The following is a 9,342-nucleotide window of genomic DNA, read 5'->3' as shown; positions in this document are numbered from 1 at the left end:
CAGCATAGTTACAACATCAAATTTCATCCCACTTCTACCATTGTTTAATTCTCTCTTCAAAGATGTGCAGAACTTTACCTTTGAATTAACCTACAGTTCAACTAATATTCCCATTTATGTATAAGTTCGAAAGAACTTTCAGGAATATTTAGCAAATAAATACCATCATCTCGGGCATACCACATGCAAGCCCTAAAATTGCAACGAGAACGCAACCACTCTCCTTTTTCTCTCCAAAACACTTCGAATGTGACGTGAAGGTTTGTTGGAGTCCATAAAGTGCACCAAAAGAGTGTCGTTTGAAGAGCGTTTTCCTTAAACTGCCATTGATAGGTTTGCCCAACTTCTACTGTATGGTATCCCAAATTGTCATCTTTTGATTTGCAATGAGCGAATAGTTGTTTATTTGAACTTAATTCGTTAATAATTGCTACTGTCCATTTACTGAAAGACGGTGTATACTTCGAACCTATTGACATAGCTGAACATTGCAGCATCATTGATCCTGAAATGTTTAAAATCAAAATAAGAGATGAAAGCATTAACAAACAACGAGTCATATTTTTCTCTTGGTTTTTTCTCTTTGGGTTTTCTGATGGCTTTGGTTTGAGATAGAGATCCAATTTATAGTTGAATTGTTTGGGTCTTATTAAAGAGGTTACTCTCTATTGGCATTGTCTTTTTGGCTCCTTTTAACATTTTGTTTTTGGTAACTTAATTGTAATTAATTACTAAAGCCTATTTAATCTTAAGGGAGTTTTCAAAAAATAATAATAGAAAAAAAAAAAAAACAAATTATTTACTTTACATAGAAAAAAAACCCACTAAAACACAAGAATCTATTGCCCTTAGTTGTTATATGAAGGGTATCTTGTTAATTTGCTATTTTTTTTTTATCATTATTTCTCTAATTTTAACAACAATTAACCATTTTACTTTGAGTTTTCTATTTTCATTTATTGCTTTTTGTTGTCACGTGCGGAGCAACCGACATCCTTAAAAAAATGTTAATTTTAAAATAAAACAAAAAAGAAATCACAATCAATCTTTTTTAGCGTCTGTTTGGACACCGAAAATAAAGTAAACAATATTTAAATAAATTCATAAAATAAAAATGTTAGCATCCTATAACATCCGTTTAGAAAATGATGACTCAATTTTATATCTTAAATTTAAATCATTATTTAAATAAAATTCACTTAGAAAAAATAAGATTTTAAAAAATCTCTTATTCGAAATCAGACTATATTGAGAAAAAAAATCTCTAACCTAAAAAAAATGATAAATTATTACAATGTTTCAAAATCCATCCTAAGCTGGTCTTTGTATAGAGAAATTTTAAAACAACTTTGATTAAACCATTTTTTTTTGGATCAAGTGTCAGACTTCCAAATATATTGATCACTCGCTACAAGAATCTAAAAATAACTACTCTAAATATTTTTAGATTTCATCATAGGATTTTGTTTAAGAAAAATAATATAAATTATCAAAAAGATTGATTAGAAAACCTTACGAAGTTATAGAATAGATTATGAAACATTAGAAAAACATAAAAATTAAGATTTTAAAGAAAGGTTTCCTAAATAGTTTTAAGAAAGAGTTTTATAAAAGATTTTAAAAAATGACATAAAGAAAATAAAATTAAAAATAGTTTTTATAACTGAAATATTTGAATTAGAAATCAAATAAGAATTAATGAATAAAATAATAAGAAAAATCAAAGATGCAACCTAACGAAATTAAGCGACTAAAAATAAATTTTACCTAAAATTGGAGGATAATCTTGGACTTCCAAAAAACTCAACACTCTCAAGTATTTTTAAATTTCGCTGTGGGAATTTTCGAAAGGAAAAGCGCAAAAAAGAGCGTTAAGAAAAGGTTAAATTACTACTTATTAATTAGGATGTAACAAAGGATATAATTTCTATTAATTTCTCTCAATATTTGCATTTTTTTTAATTACTTGTTTTAGACTTAATCTCTCTCCTAATAGGCGTGGCAGAGTTAATCTCTTGGTAATTTAATCAAACACTCATATTTCTCAAATTAGGACCATATTAATTCCATACCTTCAATCAAGTTATTTTTTTTCTTTTTCCTTTTTAAATAACATGCCATGAATCAAGTTATGCATTGTACAAAGATATGAACTGGTTTGATAAATTATAAAAGACATTATAAATATAGTAATAATTATCAAATTTCTTAAGTTAATAATATATTTCTTGAATCAATGTATAATCGATTCCCATCCCTTAAATCAAAGATAAATATTACCTGTTCATTTTAGACGATTATTTGAACCGCCAACCTCTAGAATGTAAAATTCAATTATCACTAGTGATAATTTTAGGTTTGCCATGAACTGAAAGGTTTTAATTTGGTTTTGAAATGTTGTATTCAATTTTATAAAAACTTAAAATAAAAGGGTTCACATTTTTAAATATAGTAAAATTGGAAAAAAATTACAATATATAGAAAATTTAGATTCTATCAACGATAGGCACCGGTAGACAATAATAGACATTGATAGAAACTGATAGAACCATATAAGTGTTTATCAATATCGTTATTGATAGAATTTGAATTTTTATTATATTTTGTAAATATTGCGAATCCAACCAAAGTCCCACATCGGTTAGATAAGGGGATAATCATAGGTATATAAGTAAGGACAACTATTTCCATTGGGATGAGATTTTTGACATGAAACCAAAAGCAAAATCATGAAGTGTATAACCAAAGTAGACAATATCATGGTCATTATGAAGATATATGGGGGTTTGTTGTCCTAACAATTTTATCAATTTTATATCCTTTTACAATTTCCCATTAAAAAATGTAAATGTAAGAGTTAAAAGAAATTTAGACTAGAAATATTTGAAACTTAAAAACCATCTTTTAGGACATTTAAGAATTTAATTATGTGGTGCATAATATATAGGTCTATCATAATGCTTTGAGTTTAGAACGGGGATATAATTAACCGATATCACATTTGATTGAGAGGGATTAAAAGGACATGAAAGTAAAGTTAAGAATGCCTTAAAATAATTAAAAGTTACTACCTATACCTTCCTTTTAAATGACACAATTGTAGGAATTTTAAAGTCAAACGTGCTTAGCTTAAAACAATTCTTGGGTGACCTTCTGAGAACTTTCGTAGGATGCAATGTGAGTGAGGACAAAACAAGTTGAAAGGAATCGTGTTGGTTTGTGGGAATGACTTTAAAATAATTAAGGATGATATAGCTACATTGCAAATGATGAAGGAAAATGTCGGACATCTAAATTTCAAATCCTAAGACTTGAGGTGTTACATCTATTTCTTAGTCTTAAATTTTAAGGACCAAATAAACAATTTTATTTCAAATAAATTTTTTAGGCTTTTTACAAAAACATATTGACAACTTAAAACTGAGTAAAAGAAAAGAGACATTGAAGTGGAATTCTACAAGGAGATATAGCGCTCGATACATGCACAATCCTATTAGTTGTCAAAATCAAGTAATTGATTTGACCATTCTTCTAGGAACATTCAAATAATCTAACGATACAAACAACCTATAGTACCCAAAATAATTTGACGATACAAACAACCTATACTACCCAATTCATATTGTAAGGATTGAGTTGAGTTGAAGATCTTGGGGGAATCCGTGGAAATGACAAATATAAGAATAGAAATTTGAAAAATAGCAAACTGTTATCTGTTTTATTTATGGCAAAACTAATTGCCTGAAATAATTTCCCACCTTTTTGGTCTGAAATTGTCCCTCAATGGATGAGAACTGTCCAGATACAAATACAGTGTATTTAATGAGTCCAAAAAATTAAATAAAATATCACATATCTGATTACAGTGTATTTGTAAACACACCCACTTATGATAATTATTAACTAAATTAAAAAATTATTATATTCTTTTAGAGATTTCTAAACATATTCAATTGGTTTCAATATCCCCTAATTATTTCGAGTTTTACCTTCAAATTAATGAAAAATAACTTCAAATATTTAATTTTTAATGCAATAATTATATATTCAAACTACTATAGATTCAAAACTATATAATGCAATAATTATTTATTATTATAAAAAAATTAGAAATTAACGAAAAAATGATTCGAATCTTCATTCTTGAAAATTTTGGAATTATACATTCGAAAGTGAATACATCTTAAAATAATGGTAAAGATAATGCAATAATTAACTATTAACAAAAACATTAAAAAAAGTAACGGAAAATCATTTAAAACACTCAAATTTCAAAGCACGTAAATACCAACAATTCCCTAAAATTATGGCAAATATAATGCAAATACTTAAATTAGATTCAAATCACAACCATCCCTAAAATCACGCCAATGCAAATATTAACTACCTAGGGAAAAAATGCGAGATTAAGGGAAACAAAATTAGAATATTCACCAAAAGACAATCAACCGGAACGATTGATGGCCGTAGAAACGTAAATATCAACAAAGAACGGAGCAAAGGATATTCTTTTCGAAATTTCAACATCTTTATTGTCTAAATTACTTTAGAAAAATAACTAATCTTGCCTTCCTAACATTAGATTCATAAGATTGTCTCAAATTTTATTTCTTCGCCCTAGTCTTCCATATGTTCGTAATACCGGACCAGTACATCAAATTAAAACGTGATCGCTACACATGAAACAGATACCCGTATAATATATGAAACGATAATTTAATTTAATATTCATCACTCCTATATACAATCTACCAGTGAAGACTGTATTCGATAAACGTGTTCCCTTTGAATTTTTTCTATGGCTTTACAACGAGTGAAGACTGTATTCGATGGTAGATGGATTGAGTTCTCCCGATATATTGACTATCGCCTCCTTGATGAATATGTTCCAGTTTCATCATCATTTCAAGAATTTGAAAATTGCATCCAACCACTAGAAGAATTTTGGCCTTTAATGTCGGTTTAAAACTGACATTAAAGGCCTTTAATGTCACTTGACAACCGACATCTTTGTGAGCGTTATTAAAGACCTTTAATGTCGGTTGGGCTTTAATGTCGGGTTAAAAACGACATTAAAGGCCTTTAATGTCAGTTTTCAACCGACATCTTTGATGGTGTTATTGAAGCCCTTTAATGTCGGTTGGGCTTTAATGTCTGTTTAAAAACGACATTAAAGGCCTCTTTAATGTCGGTTTGTCAGTTTTCAACCGACATCTTTGATAGTGTTATTAAAGCCTTTTAATGTCGGTTGAACTTTAAAGCCTAGTTTTTGGATTCACTTTTACAAATTTATTTTTATTTAATTGTTACATTATTGTCCTATAGACCGACATTGGGTCAATGTAGATAAATATGTTTTTCACATGCCAACAAATCAATGAAATTCATATTATGTTAGAAACTATAATATTTGTCTTGTACATACACAAAATAAAATCTTAATATTATGTTTATATATTCTATGATAGTACATGAAAAAAGATTCTAATACAAGAATTAAATAATTAAAAATCCTAAAATGCCTTCTCAATCTTCAATTTTCAATGGTCGCTTGGCCATCTCTGCACAATCGCTTAGCTTTCAACCCGATATGACTTCAATTATCTACAAACAATATCCAAATAGACATTAATTCAATCCAATGCATTAATCTCGAGCTTTTTCCTTCCCTATTACGGTACAAAATCATTCAAAAAAACAAACTACCTAGAGCTCAAGTAACTCAATCATGTCCCCAAATTGCCACTCAATCATGCCCCCAAATTGCCACTAAGAAACCCAACAGAAAACAACATCCAGACTAGGAATTGGCAGAATAATAAGCCAAATTTGTTGACTACGAGTAAGCCAAACTTGGATACCCAACATCCTGTTTTTCAAATTTCATTTTTGCTTTAAAATAAAAACCAAAACATGCTGATAATTGGTTCTGGTTTCTAATTCTTTGAGCATGTAAGAAGAGATAGCAGAATTGTAAATAGCCATTAAGCATAGGCATTGTACCTTAAACTGTGTAAGTTCATGTTCCATTTTTCGGTTCTTATCAAGAAGAAGAGACTCCATTTTGCTCATCCTTCCCCACTGGTGGCAACTTCCCAATCTTCAGCCTCAATTGAGTTATAACCTACAGCCTGAGCATGCAAGTAAAGTTATTTACATATGAAGGAATACGTTATTCATGTACCATGCAAAGAAAATTATTCAGAGGAAGACTTTGGTTGCATCTAACCTGAACCATTTCAGATGGCTGGAAAAATATAAAATCCATAATCGTAGGATTTATATATGATCACACAAATCAGAAAAACAAATTCTAACATTTGGCAACAACACTTTTGACTGACATCTTAAAGTTACATACTTTCTCATTCAATAGATTTCAAAGTTACATCTAAATTTGAATGAGAAAAAGACATATATTGATACCCTTCATCATATCAAGTATTGATAATGGTATTTACATTCTACATACCACACATAAATCTATATAATTCCTCTTTTAAAAAAAAAAAAAGAAGAAGAAGAAACGAGTCTCAAATTTTATTGATAAAACGAGACTAAAATCTATATAATTCAATTACCCTAATAAGAACCGTACCTTTCTTTTATTGCATCTAATGCCTTCTGGTTTTCTTCAGCCAAACTGCGTTGCTTGATTTCCACAATTTCCTTTATTTTCTCCTCCATCTGGACAACTAAAAGAAAATTAGCAGATGAAACAAGGAAGAGGGTAAAAACTAACTACATAATTCTTTCATTCAAAATGGGATCAAATAGGAAACGCACACGTCCAAAACATTATTAAGTACAGTTAAAAATAAGAACATTTTTAGGTAAGAAGTTGAGGTTTCGTGCAGAAAAATGAAGCAATGTACAATAATGACATACAAAAACAAAACCATGAAAATACTCATCAACTACAAAAAAAATAAAAAAAAAATATATAAAATATAAAAGGACTCCAATCCAAAAAACAATGAAACCAAGCTGATAATTACCAAAAAAAAATGATTAACAGAATGCTCATAAAAACAATACAAGGCAAGAGGCAAGAGACCTCCTTCAAGCTCAAATCATCTGACATTAGCAACCCATGTCTAACCTAAACAAGTTGATCTAAATTGATGTGAGGCATTATGGAGAATCTTCAATTCTACGGTATGGGCATATCATTTAGTTATATGGAAAAATGCCAATGTACTATTATATTGACATCATTCATCATAACATACAAAGATATTACAACCTGTTGCTCCAATTGCCGATTGCGCTCTTCAAGTCTTCTAATAGTGGCCTGCTGATTTTTTAAATGAGTTGCTTCTATTCTAAACTCTTCAAGCTCAACTTTCATTTTCCTATTCTCAGATTCTAATTAATTCAGACAACTTCAAATCTTGTTCCTGCAAAGAGAACATTATGCAGTAAAATCATTACAAGATGACAAATAGCATAAAACAACTGCACCAGGTTTTGATACAAACAGATATGTTTCTTCATTTCCATTTCCCCCATTGAACATATCATTCTTGAGTTCAGTATATCTATGTATATATCAGAGAATACGAAACATGGAGAAACTTTTCTCAAATATTCCGCCTTATTGACCTTAGTACTAACATTTTTTCCTTTTTTCTTTTATAATAATATATTTTGTACTCTACCGAAAGTCATAACCAAATCTGAAGGTTCACATCTGAGTGAACAACAATAATATTCTTAAAGAGGTTTCATACTATTAAGTAGATCTAAAGTAGAATGGGAAAATTGTTAACAAGTTCAAATCATTGATGCTGCTCAAATGCAACACTCATACAAAAGCCTTTGGCACTTACACCAATTGAAGCAAGAGCAGGGTAAGGATCTGGAGCCTCATAAAGTTTTTGATAAATGTTAAGAAAAGCATTTTCTCCAAACTTTGCCCTCTTCGTGAGATTGTCAACTTCTTCTTGGTAACTTTTAAGTAGAGAACTAAACAAGTTCAATTTTTCCTCTGGTTGAGCCTTCTTGAAATCTATCAGAATGCAGAGACCAATACTTTAAAAAATCACATTAGCAAATATATTTCCAGACAAACACATGAAAAATAAAAGAATCCAGAAGGTGACATGACCATATAGAAAAACATTACCTCTTGTACTTTCAGCAAGCTTCCGGTGATTTTTCTGGCTATTTTCTTGGTTTTCAGCTACCCTTCAAAAACCCTTCAAAAACAAAAGAAGAATTCTAGCACAACTTAGACGCCAAAGAAGAATTCTAGCACAAATTAGACATTCATGGCACATCTTACCAGCCAACCACTACCCCGGCTGATGATGGATGCAGGCACTGGAGTCGCACTGCCATATCTTGATGCTGCGAAAAATGTTCCGGTACTCTGAAATATCTTATTATTAGAAGTAAGATGACTAAAAGCAAACAATAATATTTAGTTTTGAAAAATGCTACTGATTTTCAACAGATCTGGCCACAAGCCAACCAGATCGGAGCTTGTGATATAAACGCAGACGGCGACGGTGGTAGCGAGGGCTGGACATGAACATGGTTGAAGAAAAGGACTCCCGACAGTGGTGGCAAGCATAACAGTGTTTGAAGAACGTGAGGAGTGACGACGGTGGTGGCGGGCACGGGCTGGGCACGAGGGACGATGGTGGTGGTGGTGGCAGCGACTGTTCAGAGAAGAAAGGCAAGATTGTTAGATGAGAATGAGGAGTGAAGAAGAAATTGGAAGGATGAAATCGTGTGGGTGATTGAGAAAGAGTAAAGTAAGAGAGAGAAAGTCATTTTTTTATAAAATTAAAAATTAAAAAAAATAAAATTAAAAAGGAGCTTTAATATCGCTTTTCAAAACAAGGATGTTTAATGTCGGTTTTAAACTGACATTAAAGCTCCAGCTTTAATGTCGGCTTAAAACCGACATTAAACATCCGCCTTTTCAAAAACGACATTAAAGCTCTTTTTTCATTTTTTCCAACCGACATTAAAGGCCAGATTTGTTCCAGTGAACGTACACTTTTTCCAAATTCAGAAGTTTCTGTCTCTAGGTTGACTGTTTACTGGAAAGATTGTAACAATTTGAACCTCATTCAGATTGTTGATGATAAGGATGTGTCTTTGATTATGTTAGTCATGTCGAAATTCTCTGACAATGATCTACTTGTTGTCGTTGACACTGTACCTACTACTGATATTGGAAATACCCCGTATTTGAGTAGTGAATTACCTAGAAGTGAAGACTCGCATAGTGAAATGTAATTATTGACCTTAATGCATTTGAATCATCTCATACTGGTATATCCATTAGAGTTGGATCAATGTTTAGGGAAAAATCAGTTTTGAAGAAAG

At 30.7% G+C, this 9,342-nt stretch overlaps 1 long non-coding RNA gene across 1 annotated transcript; it reads right to left on the bottom strand.

Annotated features, from left to right (window-relative positions):
• Positions 1 to 5,355: 5,355 nt before the first annotated feature.
• Positions 5,356 to 8,784, bottom strand: LOC127151281 (uncharacterized). Its single transcript, XR_007824136.1, has 7 exons — positions 8,288 to 8,784; positions 8,129 to 8,201; positions 7,833 to 8,011; positions 7,247 to 7,400; positions 6,599 to 6,687; positions 6,004 to 6,131; positions 5,356 to 5,604 (listed from the first exon to the last, which is right to left on the bottom strand). It is a non-coding gene; the product is annotated as an uncharacterized LOC127151281 (long non-coding RNA).
• Positions 8,785 to 9,342: the final 558 nt, after the last annotated feature.

Source organism: Cucumis melo, chromosome 10, assembly GCF_025177605.1.
Source record: "Cucumis melo cultivar AY chromosome 10, USDA_Cmelo_AY_1.0, whole genome shotgun sequence".
NCBI lineage: Eukaryota > Viridiplantae > Streptophyta > Magnoliopsida > Cucurbitales > Cucurbitaceae > Cucumis > Cucumis melo.
The sequence above is the reverse complement of the archived record's forward strand: the minus strand, read 5'-3'. Positions and strand labels throughout refer to the sequence as shown.